Here is a 21,986-nt window from a genome sequence, read left to right as displayed (position 1 = left end):
TGTTGAAGACGCAGGACCCCACCTGCTCCCACATTTGTTGAGCAGATTTCGAGCAGCTAGGTTTGGCCACTTACATTATCCATTGGATCTTGTCCAAACCACTGAATCAAGAAGAATGAAAACCACTCAATCATGACTAATTTCCTGTTCCTGGGTATACACTTTCAACTTAAGTGCTCGTCCGGGATTTCAACCCGGGACCTCTCACATCCTAAGCGAGAATCATACCCCTAGACCAACGAGCCCTGTATTAAAAGTTGAAGTATGTAAATCCAGGACCCCACATGCTCCCAGATTTGTTGACCAGATTTCGAGCAGCTAGGTTTGGCCAATTACATTTTACATTGAATCAAATAGGGTCTTCTCATGTTGACCGAGCCCTCCAGTAGCCCACTTCCAGTCATTGAGAACAGCTAGCATTGATGCTTGACTAGCAAAAAGACTGCATTATTCAACATGTCTTCAAACTGTCTCTCGATTCTCAGTCATCCAGATCAGGCAAAACCACAAAGGTTGAATCGAGGCGATTGGACTTTTCTTGTTTGTTGAAGACGCTTCACCTTTCGTTCAAAAGGCTTCTTCAGTTTACAGCAGTGCAGAACTGAAGAAATCTTTTGGACAAAGGTGAAATGTCTCAACAAACAAGGACAGTCTTTTTGCCTCAATTTCACCTTTGCGAAGAGTGTTCAAACCACATACACAAAACATTTTGCACCCTAAGCAAGAATCATACCTGTAGGAGCACTGTACAATGAAACTGAACTGCAATCAGACAAATTCAGACACAACTGGAAAAAGGCTTCTTTCTATCGTAATGACTTTACAAAATCAACCCCTTGTGTGAAGGTGAGCAAGCGGAAATGAGGCCCTCCTGAACTGTTGGCTGCTTTCTTGTCCAAACCACTGAATCAAGACAAATGACAACCACGACTAATTTACTATACCTGGGCATAGAAGTTCAATTCAAGGGCTCGTCCGGGATTTGAACCCGGGACCTCTCGCACCCTCAGCGAGAATCATACCCCTAGACCAACAAGCCCTGTATTAAAAGTTGAAGTATGTAAATCCAGGACCCCACATGCTCCCAGATTTGTTGACCAGATTTCGAGCAGCTCGGTTTGGGCGAATCATACGCCTAGACCAACGAGCCCTATACTAAAAGTTGAAGTATGTAAATCTAGAACCGCACCCGCCCCAAGATGTGTTGAGCAGATTTCGAGCAGCGAGGTTTGGCCAATTACATTTTACATTGAATCAAATAGGGTCTTCCCATGTTGATCGAGCCCTCCAGTAGCCCTCTTCCAGTCATTGAAAATGGCTAGCATTGATGCTTGACTAGCACAAAGACTGCATTATTCAACATGTCTTTCGACTGTCTCTCGATTCTCAGTCATCCAGATCAGGCAAAACCACAAAGGTTGAATCGAGGCGATTGGACTTTTCTTGTTTGTTGAAGACGCTTCACCTTTCGTTCAAAAGGCTTCTTCAGTTTACAGCAGTTCAGAAGAAGAAATCTTTTGGACGAAAGGTGAAATGTCTCAACAAACAAGTACAGTCTTTTTGCCTCAATTTCACCTTTGCGAAGTGTTCAAACCACACACACAAAACATTTTGCACCCTAAGCAAGAATCATACCTGTAGGAGCACTGTACAATGAAACTGAACTGCAATCAGACAAATTCAGACACAACTGGAAAAAGGCTTCTTTCTATCGTAATGACTTTACAAAATCAACCCCTTGTGTGAAGGTGAGCAAGCGGAATTGAGGCCCTCCTGAACTGTTGGCTGCTTTCTTGTCCAAACCACTGAATCAAGACAAATGACAACCACGACTAATTTACTATACCTGGGCATAGAAGTTCAATTCAAGGGCTCGTCCGGGATTTGAACCCGGGACCTCTCGCACCCAAAGCGAGAATCATACACCTCGACCAACAAGCCTTGTACCAACAGTTGAAGTATGTAAATCTATAACCGCATCCGCCCTAAGATGTGTTGACCAGATTTCAAGCAGCTAGGTTTGGCCAATTACATTTTACATTGAATCAAATAGGGTCTTCCCATGTTGACCGAGCCCTCCAGTAGCCCTCTTCCAGTCATTGAAAATGGCTAACATTGATGCTTGACTAGCACAAAGACTGCATTATTCAACATGTCTTCAGACTGTCTCTCGATTCTCAGTCATCCAGATCAGGCAAAACCACAAAGGTTGAATCGAGGCGATTGGACTTTTCTTGTTTGTTGAAGACGCTTCACCTTTCGTTCAAAAGGCTTCTTCAGTTTACAGCAGTGCAGAACTGAAGAAATCTTTTGGACAAAGGTGAAATGTCTCAACAAACAAGGACAGTCTTTTTGCCTCAATTTCACCTTTGCGAAGAGTGTTCAAACCACATACACAAAACATTTTGCACCCTAAGCAAGAATCATACCTGTAGGAGCACTGTACAATGAAACTGAACTGCAATCAGACAAATTCAGACACAACTGGAAAAAGGCTTCTTTCTATCGTAATGACTTTACAAAATCAACCCCTTGTGTGAAGGTGAGCAAGCGGAAATGAGGCCCTCCTGAACTGTTGGCTGCTTTCTTGTCCAAACCACTGAATCAAGACAAATGACAACCACAACTAATTTACTATACCTGGGCAGCCCCTGGGATTTGAACCCGGGACCTCTCACACCCAAAGCGAGAATCATACGCCTAGACCAACGAGCCTTGTACTAATACTTGAAGTATGTAAATCTAGAACCGCACCCGCCCCAAGATGTGTTGACCAGATTTCGAGCAGCGAGGTTTGGCCAATTACATTTTACATTGAATCAAATAGGGTCTTCCCATGTTGACCGAGCCCTCCAGTAGCCCTCTTCCAGTCATTGAAAATGGCTAGCATTGATACTTGACTAGCACAAAGACTGCATTATTCAACATGTCTTCAGACTGTCTCTCGATTCTCAGTCATCCAGATCAGGCAAAACCACAAAGGTTGAATCGAGGCGATTGGACTTTTCTTGTTTGTTGAAGACGCTTCACCTTTCGTTCAAAAGGCTTCTTCAGTTTACAGCAGTGCAGAACTGAAGAAATCTTTTGGACGAAAGGTGAAATGTCTCAACAAACAAGTACAGTCTTTTTGCCTCAATTTCACCTTTGCGAAGTGTTCAAACCACACACACAAAACATTTTGCACCCTAAGCAAGAATCATACCTGTAGGAGCACTGTACAATGAAACTGAACTGCAATCAGACAAATTCAGACACAACTGGAAAAAGGCTTCTTTCTATTGTAATGACTTTACAAAATTACCCCCTTGTGTGAAGGTGAGCAAGCGGAATTGAGGCCCTCCTGAACTGTTGGCTGCATTCTTGTCCAAACCACTGAATCAAGACAAATGACAACCACGACTAATTTACTATACCTGGGCATAGAAGTTCAATTCAAGGGCTCGTCCGGGATTTGAACCCGGGACCTCTCGCACCCAAAGCGAGAATCATACGCCTAGACCAACGAGCCCTGTACTAAAAGTTGAAGTATGTAAATCTAGAACCGCACCCGCCCCAAGATGTGTTGAGCAGATTTCGAGCAGCGAGGTTTGGCCAATGACATTTTACATTGAATCAAATAGGGTCTTCCCATGTTGACCGAGCCCTCCAGTAGCCCTCTTCCAGTCATTGAAAATGGCTAGCATTGATGCTTGACTAGCACAAAGACTGCATTATTCAACATGTCTTTCGACTGTCTCTCGATTCTCAGTCATCCAGATCAGGCAAAACCACAAAGGTTGAAGAGAGGCGATTGGACTTTTCTTGTTTGTTGAAGACGCAGGACCCCACCCGCTCCCACATTTGTTGAGCAGATTTCGAGCAGCGAGGTTTGGCCACTTACATTTTCCATTGGATCAAATAGGGTATTCCCGTGTTGACCGAGAAGAGGCGATTGCATTGTTCAAAATGCCTTCAGACTGTCTCTCGATTGTCAGTCATCCAGATCAGGCAAAGCCACAAAGGTTGAATCGAGACAATTGGACTTTTCTTGTTTGTTGAAGACGATTACCTTTCGTTCAAAAGGCTTCTTTTGTTTCCAGCAGTTAAGAACTGAAGAAATCTTTTGGACGAAAGGTGAAATGTCTCAACAAACAAGGACAGTCTTTTTGCCTCAATTTCACCTTTGCGAAGAGTGTTCAAACCACACACACAAAACATTTTGCACCCTAAGCAAGAATCATACCTGTAGGAGCACTGTACAATGAAACTGAACTGCAATCAGACAAATTCAGACAGAACTGGAAAAAGGCTTCTTTCTCTCGTAATGACTTTACAAAATCAACCCCTTGTGTGAAGGTGAGCAAGCGGAATTGAGGCCCTCCTGAACTGTTGGCTGCTTTCTTGTCCAAACCACTGAATCAAGACAAATTTCCTGTACGTGGCTATAGAGTTTCAACTCAAGGGCTCGTCCGGGATTTGAACCCGGGACCTCTCGCACCCTAAGCGAGAATCATACCCCTAGACCAACGAGCACTGTCCTAAAAGTTGAAGTATGTAAATCTAGAACCGCACCCGCTCCCACATTTGTTGAGCAGATTTCGAGCAGCTAGGTTTGGCCAATTACATTTTACATTGACTCAAATAGGGTCTTCCCATGTTGACCGAGCCCTCCAGTAGCCCTCTTCCAGTCATTGAAAATGGCTAGCATTGATGCTTGACTAGCACAAAGACTGCATTATTCAACATGTCTTTCGACTGTCTCTCGATTCTCAGTCATCCAGATCAGGCAAAACCACAAAGGTTGAATCGAGGCGATTGGACTTTTCTTGTTTGTTGAAGACGCTTCACCTTTCGTTCAAAAGGCTTCTTCAGTTTACAGCAGTTCAGAAGAAGAAATCTTTTGGACGAAAGGTGAAATGTCTCAACAAACAAGTACAGTCTTTTTGCCTCAATTTCACCTTTGCGAAGTGTTCAAACCACACACACAAAACATTTTGCACCCTAAGCAAGAATCATACCTGTAGGAGCACTGTACAATGAAACTGAACTGCAATCAGACAAATTCAGACACAACTGGAAAAAGGCTTCTTTCTATCGTAATGACTTTACAAAATCAACGCCTTGTGTGAAGGTGAGCAAGCGGAATTGAGGCCCTTCTGAACTGTTGGCTGCTTTCTTGTCCAAACCACTAAATCAAGACAAATGACAACCACGACTAATTTACTATACCTGGGCATAGAAGTTCAATTCAAGGGCTCGTCCGGGATTTGAACCCGGGACCTCTCGCAACCAAAGCGAGAATCATACACCTAGACCAACGAGCCTTGTACTAATACTTGAAGTATGTAAATCTAGAACCGCACCCGCCCCAAGATGTGTTGACCAGATTTCGAGCAGCGAGGTTTGGCCAATTACATTTTACATTGAATCAAATAGGGTCTTCCCATGTTGACCGAGCCCTCCAGTAGCCCTCTTCCAGTCATTGAAAATGGCTAGCATTGATACTTGACTAGCACAAAGACTGCATTATTCAACATGTCTTCAGACTGTCTCTCGATTCTCAGTCATCCAGATCAGGCAAAACCACAAAGGTTGAATCGAGGCGATTGGACTTTTCTTGTTTGTTGAAGACGCTTCACCTTTCGTTCAAAAGGCTTCTTCAGTTTACAGCAGTGCAGAACTGAAGAAATCTTTTGGACAAAAGGTGAAATGTCTCAACAAACAAGTACAGTCTTTTTGCCTCAATTTCACCTTTGCGAAGTGTTCAAACCACACACACAAAACATTTTGCACCCTAAGCAAGAATCATACCTGTAGGAGCACTGTACAATGAAACTGAACTGCAATCAGACAAATTCAGACACAACTGGAAAAAGGCTTCTTTCTATTGTAATGACTTTACAAAATTACCCCCTTGTGTGAAGGTGAGCAAGCGGAATTGAGGCCCTCCTGAACTGTTGGCTGCATTCTTGTCCAAACCACTGAATCAAGACAAATGACAACCACGACTAATTTACTATACCTGGGCATAGAAGTTCAATTCAAGGGCTCGTCCGGGATTTGAAACCGGGACCTCTCGCACCCAAAGCGAGAATCATACGCCTAGACCAACGAGCCCTGTACTAAAAGTTGAAGTATGTAAATCTAGAACCGCACCCGCCCCAAGATGTGTTGAGCAGATTTCGAGCAGCGAGGTTTGGCCAATGACATTTTACATTGAATCAAATAGGGTCTTCCCATGTTGACCGAGCCCTCCAGTAGCCCTCTTCCAGTCATTGAAAATGGCTAACATTGATGCTTGACTAGCACAAAGACTGCATTATTCAACATGTCTTCAGACTGTCTCTCGATTCTCAGTCATCCAGATCAGGCAAAGCCACAAAGGTTGAATCGAGACAATTGGACTTTTCTTGTTTGTTGAAGACGATTACCTTTCGTTCAAAAGGCTTCTTTTGTTTCCAGCAGTTAAGAACTGAAGAAATCTTTTGGACGAAAGGTGAAATGTCTCAACAAACAAGGACAGTCTTTTTGCCTCAATTTCACCTTTGCGAAGAGTGTTCAAACCACACACACAAAACATTTTGCACCCTAAGCAAGAATCATACCTGTAGGAGCACTGTACAATGAAACTGAACTGCAATCAGACAAATTCAGACAGAACTGGAAAAAGGCTTCTTTCTCTCGTAATGACTTTACAAAATCAACCCCTTGTGTGAAGGTGAGCAAGCGTAATTGAGGCCCTCCTGAACTGTTGGCTGCATTCTTGTCCAAACCACTGAATCAAGACAAATGACAACCACGACTAATTTACTATACCTAGGCATAGAAGTTCAATTCAAGGGCTCGTCCGGGATTTGAACCCGGGACCTCTCACACCCAAAGCGAGAATCATACGCCTAGACCAACGAGCCCTGTACTAAAAGTTGAAGTATGTAAATCTAGAACCGCACCCGCCCCAAGATGTGTTGAGCAGATTTCGAGCAGCGAGGTTTGGCCAATGACATTTTACATTGAATCAAATAGGGTCTTCCCATGTTGACCGAGCCCTCCAGTAGCCCTCTTCCAGTCATTGAAAATGGCTAGCATTGATGCTTGACTAGCACAAAGACTGCATTATTCAACATGTCTTTCGACTGTCTCTCGATTCTCAGTCATCCAGATCAGGCAAAACCACAAAGGTTGAAGAGAGGCGATTGGACTTTTCTTGTTTGTTGAAGACGCAGGACCCCACCTGCTCCCACATTTGTTGAGCAGATTTCGAGCAGCTAGGTTTGGCCACTTACATTATCCATTGGATCTTGTCCAAACCACTGAATCAAGAAGAATGAAAACCACTCAATCATGACTAATTTCCTGTTCCTGGGTATACACTTTCAACTTAAGTGCTCGTCCGGGATTTCAACCCGGGACCTCTCACATCCTAAGCGAGAATCATACCCCTAGACCAACGAGCCCTGTATTAAAAGTTGAAGTATGTAAATCCAGGACCCCACATGCTCCCAGATTTGTTGACCAGATTTCGAGCAGCTAGGTTTGGCCAATTACATTTTACATTGAATCAAATAGGGTCTTCTCATGTTGACCGAGCCCTCCAGTAGCCCACTTCCAGTCATTGAGAACAGCTAGCATTGATGCTTGACTAGCAAAAAGACTGCATTATTCAACATGTCTTCAAACTGTCTCTCGATTCTCAGTCATCCAGATCAGGCAAAACCACAAAGGTTGAATCGAGGCGATTGGACTTTTCTTGTTTGTTGAAGACGCTTCACCTTTCGTTCAAAAGGCTTCTTCAGTTTACAGCAGTGCAGAACTGAAGAAATCTTTTGGACAAAGGTGAAATGTCTCAACAAACAAGGACAGTCTTTTTGCCTCAATTTCACCTTTGCGAAGAGTGTTCAAACCACATACACAAAACATTTTGCACCCTAAGCAAGAATCATACCTGTAGGAGCACTGTACAATGAAACTGAACTGCAATCAGACAAATTCAGACACAACTGGAAAAAGGCTTCTTTCTATCGTAATGACTTTACAAAATCAACCCCTTGTGTGAAGGTGAGCAAGCGGAAATGAGGCCCTCCTGAACTGTTGGCTGCTTTCTTGTCCAAACCACTGAATCAAGACAAATGACAACCACGACTAATTTACTATACCTGGGCATAGAAGTTCAATTCAAGGGCTCGTCCGGGATTTGAACCCGGGACCTCTCGCACCCTCAGCGAGAATCATACCCCTAGACCAACAAGCCCTGTATTAAAAGTTGAAGTATGTAAATCCAGGACCCCACATGCTCCCAGATTTGTTGACCAGATTTCGAGCAGCTCGGTTTGGGCGAATCATACGCCTAGACCAACGAGCCCTATACTAAAAGTTGAAGTATGTAAATCTAGAACCGCACCCGCCCCAAGATGTGTTGAGCAGATTTCGAGCAGCGAGGTTTGGCCAATTACATTTTACATTGAATCAAATAGGGTCTTCCCATGTTGATCGAGCCCTCCAGTAGCCCTCTTCCAGTCATTGAAAATGGCTAGCATTGATGCTTGACTAGCACAAAGACTGCATTATTCAACATGTCTTTCGACTGTCTCTCGATTCTCAGTCATCCAGATCAGGCAAAACCACAAAGGTTGAATCGAGGCGATTGGACTTTTCTTGTTTGTTGAAGACGCTTCACCTTTCGTTCAAAAGGCTTCTTCAGTTTACAGCAGTTCAGAAGAAGAAATCTTTTGGACGAAAGGTGAAATGTCTCAACAAACAAGTACAGTCTTTTTGCCTCAATTTCACCTTTGCGAAGTGTTCAAACCACACACACAAAACATTTTGCACCCTAAGCAAGAATCATACCTGTAGGAGCACTGTACAATGAAACTGAACTGCAATCAGACAAATTCAGACACAACTGGAAAAAGGCTTCTTTCTATCGTAATGACTTTACAAAATCAACCCCTTGTGTGAAGGTGAGCAAGCGGAATTGAGGCCCTCCTGAACTGTTGGCTGCTTTCTTGTCCAAACCACTGAATCAAGACAAATGACAACCACGACTAATTTACTATACCTGGGCATAGAAGTTCAATTCAAGGGCTCGTCCGGGATTTGAACCCGGGACCTCTCGCACCCAAAGCGAGAATCATACACCTCGACCAACAAGCCTTGTACCAACAGTTGAAGTATGTAAATCTATAACCGCATCCGCCCTAAGATGTGTTGACCAGATTTCAAGCAGCTAGGTTTGGCCAATTACATTTTACATTGAATCAAATAGGGTCTTCCCATGTTGACCGAGCCCTCCAGTAGCCCTCTTCCAGTCATTGAAAATGGCTAACATTGATGCTTGACTAGCACAAAGACTGCATTATTCAACATGTCTTCAGACTGTCTCTCGATTCTCAGTCATCCAGATCAGGCAAAACCACAAAGGTTGAATCGAGGCGATTGGACTTTTCTTGTTTGTTGAAGACGCTTCACCTTTCGTTCAAAAGGCTTCTTCAGTTTACAGCAGTGCAGAACTGAAGAAATCTTTTGGACAAAGGTGAAATGTCTCAACAAACAAGGACAGTCTTTTTGCCTCAATTTCACCTTTGCGAAGAGTGTTCAAACCACATACACAAAACATTTTGCACCCTAAGCAAGAATCATACCTGTAGGAGCACTGTACAATGAAACTGAACTGCAATCAGACAAATTCAGACACAACTGGAAAAAGGCTTCTTTCTATCGTAATGACTTTACAAAATCAACCCCTTGTGTGAAGGTGAGCAAGCGGAAATGAGGCCCTCCTGAACTGTTGGCTGCTTTCTTGTCCAAACCACTGAATCAAGACAAATGACAACCACGACTAATTTACTATACCTGGGCATAGAAGTTCAATTCAAGGGCTCGTCCGGGATTTGAACCCGGGACCTCTCGCACCCTCAGCGAGAATCATACCCCTAGACCAACAAGCCCTGTATTAAAAGTTGAAGTATGTAAATCCAGGACCCCACATGCTCCCAGATTTGTTGACCAGATTTCGAGCAGCTCGGTTTGGGCGAATCATACGCCTAGACCAACGAGCCCTGTACTAACAGTTGAAGTATGTAAATCTAGAACCGCACCCGCTCCCACATTTGTTGAGCAGATTTCGAGCAGCTAGGTTTGGCCAATTACATTTTACATTGAATCAAATAGGGTCTTCTCATGTTGACCGAGCCCTCCAGTAGCCCACTTCCAGTCATTGAGAATAGCTAGCATTGATGCTTGACTAGCACAAAGACTGCATTATTCAACATGTCTTCAGACTGTCTCTCGATTCTCAGTCATCCAGATCAGGCAAAACCACAAAGGTTGAATCGAGGCGATTGGACTTTTCTTGTTTGTTGAAGACGCTTTACCTTTCGTTCAAAAGGCTTCTTCAGTTTACAGCAGTTCAGAACTGAAGAAATCTTTTGGACGAAAGGTGAAATGTCTCAACAAACAAGGACAGTCTTTTTGCCTCAATTTCACCTTTGCGAAGAGTGTTCAAACCACAAACACAAAACATTTTGCACCCTAAGCAAGAATCATACCTGTAGGAGCACTGTACAATGAAACTGAACTGCAATCAGACAAATTCAGACACAACTGGAAAAAGGCTTCTTTCTATCGTAATGACTTTACAAAATCAACCCCTTGTGTGAAGGTGAGCAAGCGGAATTGAGGCCCTCCTGAACTGTTGGCTGCTTTCTTTTCCAAACCACTGAATCAAGACAAATGACAACCGCGACTAATTTACTATACCTGGGCAAAGAAGTTCAATTCAAGGGCTCGTCCGGGATTTGAACCCGGGACCTCTCGCACCCAAAGCGAGAATCATACGCCTAGACCAACGAGCCCTGTACTAAAAGTTGAAGTATGTAAATCTAGAACCGCACCCGCCCCAAGATGTGTTGAGCATATTTCGAGGAGCTAGGTTTGGCCAATGACATTTTACATTGAATCAAATAGGGTCTTCCCATGTTGACCGAGCCCTCCAGTAGCCCTCTTCCAGGAATTGAAAATGGCTAGCATTGATGCTTGACAAGCACAAAGACTGCATTATTCAACATGTCTTCAGACTGTCTCTCGATTCTCAGTCATCCAGATCAGGCAAAACCACAAAGGTTGAAGAGAGGCGATTGGATTTTTCTTGTTTGTTGAAGACGCAGGACCCCACCCGCTCCCACATTTGTTGAGCAGATTTCGAGCAGCTAGGTTTGGCCACTTACATTTTCCATTGGATCAAATAGGGTATTCCCGTGTTGACCGAGAAGAGGCGATTGCATTGTTCAAAATGCCTTCAGACTGTCTCTCGATTGTCAGTCATCCAGATCAGGCAAAGCCACAAAGGTTGAATCGAGACAATTGGACTTTTCTTGTTTGTTGAAGACGATTACCTTTCGTTCAAAAGGCTTCTTTTGTTTCCAGCAGTTAAGAAATGAAGAAATCTTTTGGACGAAAGGTGAAATGTCTCAACAAACAAGGACAGTCTTTTTGCCTCAATTTCACCTTTGCGAAGAGTGTTCAAACCACACACACAAAACATTTTGCACCCTAAGCAAGAATCATACCTGTAGGAGCACTGTACAATGAAACTGAACTGCAATCAGACAAATTCAGACAGAACTGGAAAAAGGCTTCTTTCTCTCGTAATGACTTTACAAAATCAACCCCTTGTGTGAAGGTGAGCAAGCGGAATTGAGGCCCTCCTGAACTGTTGGCTGCATTCTTGTCCAAACCACTGAATCAAGACAAATGACAACCACGACTAATTTACTATACCTAGGCATAGAAGTTCAATTCAAGGGCTCGTCCGGGATTTGAACCCGGGACCTCTCGCACCCAAAGCGAGAATCATACGCCTAGACCAACGAGCCCTGTACTAAAAGTTGAAGTATGTAAATCTAGAACCGCACCCGCCCCAAGATGTGTTGAGCAGATTTCGAGCAGCGAGGTTTGGCCAATGACATTTTACATTGAATCAAATAGGGTCTTCCCATGTTGACCGAGCCCTCCAGTAGCCCTCTTCCAGTCATTGAAAATGGCTAGCATTGATGCTTGACTAGCACAAAGACTGCATTATTCAACATGTCTTTCGACTGTCTCTCGATTCTCAGTCATCCAGATCAGGCAAAACCACAAAGGTTGAAGAGAGGCGATTGGACTTTTCTTGTTTGTTGAAGACGCAGGACCCCACCTGCTCCCACATTTGTTGAGCAGATTTCGAGCAGCTAGGTTTGGCCACTTACATTATCCATTGGATCTTGTCCAAACCACTGAATCAAGAAGAATGAAAACCACTCAATCATGACTAATTTCCTGTTCCTGGGTATACACTTTCAACTTAAGTGCTCGTCCGGGATTTCAACCCGGGACCTCTCACATCCTAAGCGAGAATCATACCCCTAGACCAACGAGCCCTGTATTAAAAGTTGAAGTATGTAAATCCAGGACCCCACATGCTCCCAGATTTGTTGACCAGATTTCGAGCAGCTAGGTTTGGCCAATTACATTTTACATTGAATCAAATAGGGTCTTCTCATGTTGACCGAGCCCTCCAGTAGCCCACTTCCAGTCATTGAGAACAGCTAGCATTGATGCTTGACTAGCAAAAAGACTGCATTATTCAACATGTCTTCAAACTGTCTCTCGATTCTCAGTCATCCAGATCAGGCAAAACCACAAAGGTTGAATCGAGGCGATTGGACTTTTCTTGTTTGTTGAAGACGCTTCACCTTTCGTTCAAAAGGCTTCTTCAGTTTACAGCAGTGCAGAACTGAAGAAATCTTTTGGACAAAGGTGAAATGTCTCAACAAACAAGGACAGTCTTTTTGCCTCAATTTCACCTTTGCGAAGAGTGTTCAAACCACATACACAAAACATTTTGCACCCTAAGCAAGAATCATACCTGTAGGAGCACTGTACAATGAAACTGAACTGCAATCAGACAAATTCAGACACAACTGGAAAAAGGCTTCTTTCTATCGTAATGACTTTACAAAATCAACCCCTTGTGTGAAGGTGAGCAAGCGGAATTGAGGCCCTCCTGAACTGTTGGCTGCTTTCTTGTCCAAACCACTGAATCAAGACAAATGACAACCACTCAATCATGACAAATTTCCTGTACGTGGCTATAGAGTTTCAACTCAAGGGCTCGTCCGGGATTCGACCTCTCGCACCCTAAGCGAGAATCATACCCCTAGACCAACGAGCCCTGTGTTAAAAGTTGAACTATGTAAATCCAGGACCCCACATGCTCCCAGATTTGTTGACCAGATTTCGAGCAGCTCGGTTTGGGCGAATCATACGCCTAGACCAACGAGCCCTATACTAAAAGTTGAAGTATGTAAATCTAGAACCGCACCCGCCCCAAGATGTGTTGAGCAGATTTCGAGCAGCGAGGTTTGGCCAATTACATTTTACATTGAATCAAATAGGGTCTTCCCATGTTGACCGAGCCCTCCAGTAGCCCTCTTCCAGTCATTGAAAATGGCTAGCATTGATGCTTGACTAGCACAAAGACTGCATTATTCAACATGTCTTTCGACTGTCTCTCGATTCTCAGTCATCCAGATCAGGCAAAACCACAAAGGTTGAATCGAGGCGATTGGACTTTTCTTGTTTGTTGAAGACGCTTCACCTTTCGTTCAAAAGGCTTCTTCAGTTTACAGCAGTTCAGAAGAAGAAATCTTTTGGACGAAAGGTGAAATGTCTCAACAAACAAGTACAGTCTTTTTGCCTCAATTTCACCTTTGCGAAGTGTTCAAACCACACACACAAAACATTTTGCACCCTAAGCAAGAATCATACCTGTAGGAGCACTGTACAATGAAACTGAACTGCAATCAGACAAATTCAGACACAACTGGAAAAAGGCTTCTTTCTATCGTAATGACTTTACAAAATCAACCCCTTGTGTGAAGGTGAGCAAGCGGAATTGAGGCCCTCCTGAACTGTTGGCTGCTTTCTTGTCCAAACCACTGAATCAAGACAAATGACAACCACGACTAATTTACTATACCTGGGCATAGAAGTTCAATTCAAGGGCTCGTCCGGGATTTGAACCCGGGACCTCTCGCACCCAAAGCGAGAATCATACACCTCGACCAACAAGCCTTGTACCAACAGTTGAAGTATGTAAATCTATAACCGCATCCGCCCTAAGATGTGTTGACCAGATTTCAAGCAGCTAGGTTTGGCCAATTACATTTTACATTGAATCAAATAGGGTCTTCCCATGTTGACCGAGCCCTCCAGTAGCCCTCTTCCAGTCATTGAAAATGGCTAACATTGATGCTTGACTAGCACAAAGACTGCATTATTCAACATGTCTTCAGACTGTCTCTCGATTCTCAGTCATCCAGATCAGGCAAAACCACAAAGGTTGAATCGAGGCGATTGGACTTTTCTTGTTTGTTGAAGACGCTTCACCTTTCGTTCAAAAGGCTTCTTCAGTTTACAGCAGTGCAGAACTGAAGAAATCTTTTGGACAAAGGTGAAATGTCTCAACAAACAAGGACAGTCTTTTTGCCTCAATTTCACCTTTGCGAAGAGTGTTCAAACCACATACACAAAACATTTTGCACCCTAAGCAAGAATCATACCTGTAGGAGCACTGTACAATGAAACTGAACTGCAATCAGACAAATTCAGACACAACTGGAAAAAGGCTTCTTTCTATCGTAATGACTTTACAAAATCAACCCCTTGTGTGAAGGTGAGCAAGCGGAAATGAGGCCCTCCTGAACTGTTGGCTGCTTTCTTGTCCAAACCACTGAATCAAGACAAATGACAACCACGACTAATTTACTATACCTGGGCATAGAAGTTCAATTCAAGGGCTCGTCCGGGATTTGAACCCAGGACCTCTCGCACCCTCAGCGAGAATCATACCCCTAGACCAACAAGCCCTGTATTAAAAGTTGAAGTATGTAAATCCAGGACCCCACATGCTCCCAGATTTGTTGACCAGATTTCGAGCAGCTCGGTTTGGGCGAATCATACGCCTAGACCAACGAGCCCTATACTAAAAGTTGAAGTATGTAAATCTAGAACCGCACCCGCCCCAAGATGTGTTGAGCAGATTTCGAGCAGCGAGGTTTGGCCAATTACATTTTACATTGAATCAAATAGGGTCTTCCCATGTTGACCGAGCCCTCCAGTAGCCCTCTTCCAGTCATTGAAAATGGCTAGCATTGATGCTTGACTAGCACAAAGACTGCATTATTCAACATGTCTTTCGACTGTCTCTCGATTCTCAGTCATCCAGATCAGGCAAAACCACAAAGGTTGAATCGAGGCGATTGGACTTTTCTTGTTTGTTGAAGACGCTTCACCTTTCGTTCAAAAGGCTTCTTCAGTTTACAGCAGTTCAGAAGAAGAAATCTTTTGGACGAAAGGTGAAATGTCTCAACAAACAAGTACAGTCTTTTTGCCTCAATTTCACCTTTGCGAAGTGTTCAAACCACACACACAAAACATTTTGCACCCTAAGCAAGAATCATACCTGTAGGAGCACTGTACAATGAAACTGAACTGCAATCAGACAAATTCAGACACAACTGGAAAAAGGCTTCTTTCTATCGTAATGACTTTACAAAATCAACCCCTTGTGTGAAGGTGAGCAAGCGGAATTGAGGCCCTCCTGAACTGTTGGCTGCTTTCTTGTCCAAACCACTGAATCAAGACAAATGACAACCACGACTAATTTACTATACCTGGGCATAGAAGTTCAATTCAAGGGCTCGTCCGGGATTTGAACCCGGGACCTCTCGCACCCAAAGCGAGAATCATACACCTCGACCAACAAGCCTTGTACCAACAGTTGAAGTATGTAAATCTAGAACCGCATCCGCCCTAAGATGTGTTGACCAGATTTCGAGCAGCTAGGTTTGGCCAATTACATTTTACATTGAATCAAATAGGGTCTTCCCATGTTGACCGAGCCCTCCAGTAGCCCTCTTCCAGTCATTGAAAATGGCTAACATTGATGCTTGACTAGCACAAAGACTGCATTATTCAACATGTCTTTAGACTGTCTCTCGATTCTCAGTCATCCAGATCAGGCAAAACCACAAAGGTTGAATCGAGGCGATTGGACTTTTCTTGTTTGTTGAAGACGCTTCACCTTTCGTTCAAAAGGCTTCTTCAGTTTACAGCAGTGCAGAACTGAAGAAATCTTTTGGACAAAGGTGAAATGTCTCAACAAACAAGGACAGTCTTTTTGCCTCAATTTCACCTTTGCGAAGAGTGTTCAAACCACATACACAAAACATTTTGCACCCTAAGCAAGAATCATACCTGTAGGAGCACTGTACAATGAAACTGAACTGCAATCAGACAAATTCAGACACAACTGGAAAAAGGCTTCTTTCTATCGTAATGACTTTACAAAATCAACCCCTTGTGTGAAGGTGAGCAAGCGGAATTGAGGCCCTCCTGAACTGTTGGCTGCTTTCTTGTCCAAACCACTGAATCAAGACAAATGACAACCACAACTAATTTACTATACCTGGGCAGCCCCTGGGATTTGAACCCGGGACCTCTCACACCCAAAGCGAGAATCATACGCCTAGACCAACGAGCCTTGTACTAATACTTGAAGTATGTAAATCTAGAACCGCACCCGCCCCAAGATGTGTTGACCAGATTTCGAGCAGCGAGGTTTGGCCAATTACATTTTACATTGAATCAAATAGGGTCTTCCCATGTTGACCGAGCCCTCCAGTAGCCCTCTTCCAGTCATTGAAAATGGCTAGCATTGATACTTGACTAGCACAAAGACTGCATTATTCAACATGTCTTCAGACTGTCTCTCGATTCTCAGTCATCCAGATCAGGCAAAACCACAAAGGTTGAATCGAGGCGATTGGACTTTTCTTGTTTGTTGAAGACGCTTCACCTTTCGTTCAAAAGGCTTCTTCAGTTTACAGCAGTGCAGAACTGAAGAAATCTTTTGGACGAAAGGTGAAATGTCTCAACAAACAAGTACAGTCTTTTTGCCTCAATTTCACCTTTGCGAAGTGTTCAAACCACACACACAAAACATTTTGCACCCTAAGCAAGAATCATACCTGTAGGAGCACTGTACAATGAAACTGAACTGCAATCAGACAAATTCAGACACAACTGGAAAAAGGCTTCTTTCTATTGTAATGACTTTACAAAATTACCCCCTTGTGTGAAGGTGAGCAAGCGGAATTGAGGCCCTCCTGAACTGTTGGCTGCATTCTTGTCCAAACCACTGAATCAAGACAAATGACAACCACGACTAATTTACTATACCTGGGCATAGAAGTTCAATTCAAGGGCTCGTCCGGGATTTGAACCCGGGACCTCTCGCACCCAAAGCGAGAATCATACGCCTAGACCAACGAGCCCTGTACTAAAAGTTGAAGTATGTAAATCTAGAACCGCACCCGCCCCAAGATGTGTTGAGCAGATTTCGAGCAGCGAGGTTTGGCCAATGACATTTTACATTGAATCAAATAGGGTCTTCCCATGTTGACCGAGCCCTCCAGTAGCCCTCTTCCAGTCATTGAAAATGGCTAGCATTGATGCTTGACTAGCACAAAGACTGCATTATTCAACATGTCTTTCGACTGTCTCTCGATTCTCAGTCATCCAGATCAGGCAAAACCACAAAGGTTGAAGAGAGGCGATTGGACTTTTCTTGTTTGTTGAAGACGCAGGACCCCACCCGCTCCCACATTTGTTGAGCAGATTTCGAGCAGCGAGGTTTGGCCACTTACATTTTCCATTGGATCAAATAGGGTATTCCCGTGTTGACCGAGAAGAGGCGATTGCATTGTTCAAAATGCCTTCAGACTGTCTCTCGATTGTCAGTCATCCAGATCAGGCAAAGCCACAAAGGTTGAATCGAGACAATTGGACTTTTCTTGTTTGTTGAAGACGATTACCTTTCGTTCAAAAGGCTTCTTTTGTTTCCAGCAGTTAAGAACTGAAGAAATCTTTTGGACGAAAGGTGAAATGTCTCAACAAACAAGGACAGTCTTTTTGCCTCAATTTCACCTTTGCGAAGAGTGTTCAAACCACACACACAAAACATTTTGCACCCTAAGCAAGAATCATACCTGTAGGAGCACTGTACAATGAAACTGAACTGCAATCAGACAAATTCAGACAGAACTGGAAAAAGGCTTCTTTCTCTCGTAATGACTTTACAAAATCAAGCCCTTGTGTGAAGGTGAGCAAGCGGAATTGAGGCCCTCCTGAACTGTTGGCTGCTTTCTTGTCCAAACCACTGAATCAAGACAAATTTCCTGTACGTGGCTATAGAGTTTCAACTCAAGGGCTCGTCCGGGATTTGAACCCGGGACCTCTCGCACCCTAAGCGAGAATCATACCCCTAGACCAACGAGCCCTGTCCTAAAAGTTGAAGTATGTAAATCTAGAACCGCACCCGCTCCCACATTTGTTGAGCAGATTTCGAGCAGCTAGGTTTGGCCAATTACATTTTACATTGACTCAAATAGGGTCTTCCCATGTTGACCGAGCCCTCCAGTAGCCCTCTTCCAGTCATTGAAAATGGCTAGCATTGATGCTTGACTAGCACAAAGACTGCATTATTCAACATGTCTTTCGACTGTCTCTCGATTCTCAGTCATCCAGATCAGGCAAAACCACAAAGGTTGAATCGAGGCGATTGGACTTTTCTTGTTTGTTGAAGACGCTTCACCTTTCGTTCAAAAGGCTTCTTCAGTTTACAGCAGTTCAGAAGAAGAAATCTTTTGGACGAAAGGTGAAATGTCTCAACAAACAAGTACAGTCTTTTTGCCTCAATTTCACCTTTGCGAAGTGTTCAAACCACACACACAAAACATTTTGCACCCTAAGCAAGAATCATACCTGTAGGAGCACTGTACAATGAAACTGAACTGCAATCAGACAAATTCAGACACAACTGGAAAAAGGCTTCTTTCTATCGTAATGACTTTACAAAATCAACGCCTTGTGTGAAGGTGAGCAAGCGGAATTGAGGCCCTCCTGAACTGTTGGCTGCTTTCTTGTCCAAACCACTGAATCAAGACAAATGACAACCACGACTAATTTACTATACCTGGGCATAGAAGTTCAATTCAAGGGCTCGTCCGGGATTTGAACCCGGGACCTCTCGCACCCAAAGCGAGAATCATACACCTCGACTAACGAGCCTTGTACCAACAGTTGAAGTATGTAAATCTAGAACCGCATCCGCCCTAAGATGTGTTGACCAGATTTCGAGCAGCTTGGTTTGGCCAATTACATTTTACATTGAATCAAATAGGGTCTTCCCATGTTGACCGAGCCCTCCAGTAGCCCTCTTCCAGTCATTGAAAATGGCTAACATTGATGCTTGACTAGCACAAAGACTGCATTATTCAACATGTCTTCAGACTGTCTCTCGATTCTCAGTCATCCAGATCAGGCAAAACCACAAAGGTTGAATCGAGGCGATTGGACTTTTCTTGTTTGTTGAAGACGCTGCACCTTTCGTTCAAAAGGCTTCTTCAGTTTACAGCAGTGCAGAACTGAAGAAATCTTTTGGACAAAGGTGAAATGTCTCAACAAACAAGGACAGTCTTTTTGCCTCAATTTCACCTTTGCGAAGAGTGTTCAAACCACATACACAAAACATTTTGCACCCTAAGCAAGAATCATACCTGTAGGAGCACTGTACAATGAAACTGAACTGCAATCAGACAAATTCAGACACAACTGGAAAAAGGCTTCTTTCTATCGTAATGACTTTACAAAATCAACCCCTTGTGTGAAGGTGAGCAAGCGGAATTGAGGCCCTCCTGAACTGTTGGCTGCTTTCTTGTCCAAACCACTGAATCAAGACAAATGACAACCACGACTAATTTACTATACCTGGGCATAGAAGTTCAATTCAAGGGCTCGTCCGGGATTTGAACCCGGGACCTCTCGCACCCAAAGCGAGAATCATACACCTCGACTAACGAGCCTTGTACCAACAGTTGAAGTATGTAAATCTAGAACCGCATCCGCCCTAAGATGTGTTTACCAGATTTCGAGCAGCTAGGTTTGGCCAATTACATTTTACATTGAATCAAATAGGGTCTTCCCATGTTGACCGAGCCCTCCAGTAGCCCTCTTCCAGTCATTGAAAATGGCTAACATTGATGCTTGACTAGCACAAAGACTGCATTATTCAACATGTCTTCAGACTGTCTCTCGATTCTCAGTCGTCCAGATCAGGCAAAACCACAAAGGTTGAATCGAGGCGATTGGACTTTTCTTGTTTGTTGAAGACGCTTCACCTTTCGTTCAAAAGGCTTCTTCAGTTTACAGCAGTGCAGAACTGAAGAAATCTTTTGGACAAAGGTGAAATGTCTCAACAAACAAGGACAGTCTTTTTGCCTCAATTTCACCTTTGCGAAGAGTGTTCAAACCACATACACAAAACATTTTGCACCCTAAGCAAGAATCATACCTGTAGGAGCACTGTACAATGAAACTGAACTGCAATCAGACAAATTCAGACACAACTGGAAAAAGGCTTCTTTCTATCGTAATGACTTTACAAAATCAACCCCTTGTGTGAAGGTGAGCAAGCGGAATTGAGGCCCTCCTGAACTGTTGGCTGCTTTCTTGTCCAAACCACTGAATCAAGACAAATGACAACCACGACTAATTTACTATACCTGGGCAACCCCTGGGATTTGAACCCGGGACCTCTCACACCCAAAGCGAGAATCATACGCCTAGACCAACGAGCCTTGTACTAATACTTGAAGTATGTAAATCTAGAACCGCACCCGCCCCAAGATGTGTTGACCAGATTTCGAGCAGCGAGGTTTGGCCAATTACATTTTACATTGAATCAAATAGGGTCTTCCCATGTTGACCGAGCCCTCCAGTAGCCCTCTTCCAGTCATTGAAAATGGCTAGCATTGATACTTGACTAGCACAAAGACTGCATTATTCAACATGTCTTCAGACTGTCTCTCGATTCTCAGTCATCCAGATCAGGCAAAACCACAAAGTTTGAATCGAGGCGATTGGACTTTTCTTGTTTGTTGAAGACGCTTCACCTTTCGTTCAAAAGGCTTCTTCAGTTTACAGCAGTGCAGAACTGAAGAAATCTTTTGGACGAAAGGTGAAATGTCTCAACAAACAAGTACAGTCTTTTTGCCTCAATTTCACCTTTGCGAAGTGTTCAAACCACACACACAAAACATTTTGCACTGTACAATGAAACTGAACTGCAATCAGACAAATTCAGACACAACTGGAAAAAGGCTTCTTTCTATCGTAATGACTTTACAAAATCAACCCCTTGTGTGAAGGTGAGCAAGCGGAATTGAGGCCCTCCTGAACTGTTGACTGCTTTCTTGTCCAAACCACTGAATCAAGACAAATGACAACCATGACTAATTTACTGTACCTGGGCATAGAAGTTCAATTCAAGGGCTCGTCCGGGATTTGAACACGGGACCTCTCGCACCCTAAGCGAGAATCATACCCCTAGACCAACGAGCCCTGTATTAAAAGTTGAAGTATGTAAATCCAGGACCCCACATGCTCCCAGATTTGTTGACCAGATTTCGAGCAGCTCGGTTTGGCCGAATCATACGCCTAGACCAACGAGCCCTGTCCTAACAGTTGAAGTATGTAAATCTAGAACCGCACCCGCTCCCACATTTGTTGAGCAGATTTCGAGCAGCTAGGTTTGGCCAATTACATTTTACATTGAATCAAATAGGGTCTTCCCATGTTGACCGAGCCCTCCAGTAGCCCTCTTCCAGTCATTGAAAATGGCTAGCATTGATGCTGACTAGCACAAAGACTGCATTATTCAACATGTCTTTCGACTGTCTCTCGATTCTCAGTCATCCAGATCAGGCAAAACCACAAAGGTTGAATCGAGGCGATTGGACTTTTCTTGTTTGTTGAAGACGCTTCACCTTTCGTTCAAAAGGCTTCTTCAGTTTACAGCAGTTCAGAAGAAGAAATTTTTTGGACGAAAGGTGAAATGTCTCAACAAACAA

The 21,986-nt window shown here is 43.6% G+C and overlaps 15 non-coding genes across 15 annotated transcripts; all 15 read right to left on the bottom strand.

Annotated features, from left to right (window-relative positions):
• Positions 1-967: 967 nt before the first annotated feature.
• trnap-agg (transfer RNA proline (anticodon AGG)) lies at positions 968-1,039 on the bottom strand. Its single transcript has one exon. It is a non-coding gene; the product is annotated as a tRNA-Pro (tRNA).
• A 2,397-nt stretch (positions 1,040-3,436) lies between these two features.
• On the bottom strand, positions 3,437-3,508 carry trnap-ugg (transfer RNA proline (anticodon UGG)). Its single transcript has one exon. It is a non-coding gene; the product is annotated as a tRNA-Pro (tRNA).
• A 932-nt stretch (positions 3,509-4,440) lies between these two features.
• trnap-agg (transfer RNA proline (anticodon AGG)) lies at positions 4,441-4,512 on the bottom strand. The gene has a single exon. It is a non-coding gene; the product is annotated as a tRNA-Pro (tRNA).
• A 719-nt stretch (positions 4,513-5,231) lies between these two features.
• trnap-ugg (transfer RNA proline (anticodon UGG)) lies at positions 5,232-5,303 on the bottom strand. The gene has a single exon. It is a non-coding gene; the product is annotated as a tRNA-Pro (tRNA).
• A 1,515-nt stretch (positions 5,304-6,818) lies between these two features.
• On the bottom strand, positions 6,819-6,890 carry trnap-ugg (transfer RNA proline (anticodon UGG)). Its single transcript has one exon. It is a non-coding gene; the product is annotated as a tRNA-Pro (tRNA).
• A 1,265-nt stretch (positions 6,891-8,155) lies between these two features.
• On the bottom strand, positions 8,156-8,227 carry trnap-agg (transfer RNA proline (anticodon AGG)). The gene has a single exon. It is a non-coding gene; the product is annotated as a tRNA-Pro (tRNA).
• Positions 8,228-9,851: 1,624 nt separating this feature from the next.
• trnap-agg (transfer RNA proline (anticodon AGG)) lies at positions 9,852-9,923 on the bottom strand. The gene has a single exon. It is a non-coding gene; the product is annotated as a tRNA-Pro (tRNA).
• An 834-nt stretch (positions 9,924-10,757) lies between these two features.
• On the bottom strand, positions 10,758-10,829 carry trnap-ugg (transfer RNA proline (anticodon UGG)). Its single transcript has one exon. It is a non-coding gene; the product is annotated as a tRNA-Pro (tRNA).
• Positions 10,830-11,777: 948 nt separating this feature from the next.
• On the bottom strand, positions 11,778-11,849 carry trnap-ugg (transfer RNA proline (anticodon UGG)). Its single transcript has one exon. It is a non-coding gene; the product is annotated as a tRNA-Pro (tRNA).
• Positions 11,850-14,810: 2,961 nt separating this feature from the next.
• trnap-agg (transfer RNA proline (anticodon AGG)) lies at positions 14,811-14,882 on the bottom strand. The gene has a single exon. It is a non-coding gene; the product is annotated as a tRNA-Pro (tRNA).
• Positions 14,883-17,279: 2,397 nt separating this feature from the next.
• On the bottom strand, positions 17,280-17,351 carry trnap-ugg (transfer RNA proline (anticodon UGG)). The gene has a single exon. It is a non-coding gene; the product is annotated as a tRNA-Pro (tRNA).
• Positions 17,352-18,283: 932 nt separating this feature from the next.
• On the bottom strand, positions 18,284-18,355 carry trnap-agg (transfer RNA proline (anticodon AGG)). The gene has a single exon. It is a non-coding gene; the product is annotated as a tRNA-Pro (tRNA).
• A 719-nt stretch (positions 18,356-19,074) lies between these two features.
• Positions 19,075-19,146, bottom strand: trnap-ugg (transfer RNA proline (anticodon UGG)). The gene has a single exon. It is a non-coding gene; the product is annotated as a tRNA-Pro (tRNA).
• Positions 19,147-19,868: 722 nt separating this feature from the next.
• trnap-ugg (transfer RNA proline (anticodon UGG)) lies at positions 19,869-19,940 on the bottom strand. The gene has a single exon. It is a non-coding gene; the product is annotated as a tRNA-Pro (tRNA).
• A 1,465-nt stretch (positions 19,941-21,405) lies between these two features.
• On the bottom strand, positions 21,406-21,477 carry trnap-agg (transfer RNA proline (anticodon AGG)). The gene has a single exon. It is a non-coding gene; the product is annotated as a tRNA-Pro (tRNA).
• Positions 21,478-21,986: the final 509 nt, after the last annotated feature.

The sequence above is a fragment of the Dunckerocampus dactyliophorus genome, chromosome 10, assembly GCF_027744805.1.
Source record: "Dunckerocampus dactyliophorus isolate RoL2022-P2 chromosome 10, RoL_Ddac_1.1, whole genome shotgun sequence".
Classification (NCBI taxonomy): Eukaryota; Metazoa; Chordata; class Actinopteri; order Syngnathiformes; family Syngnathidae; genus Dunckerocampus; species Dunckerocampus dactyliophorus.
This window is presented reverse-complemented; position numbering and strand designations above follow the sequence as displayed.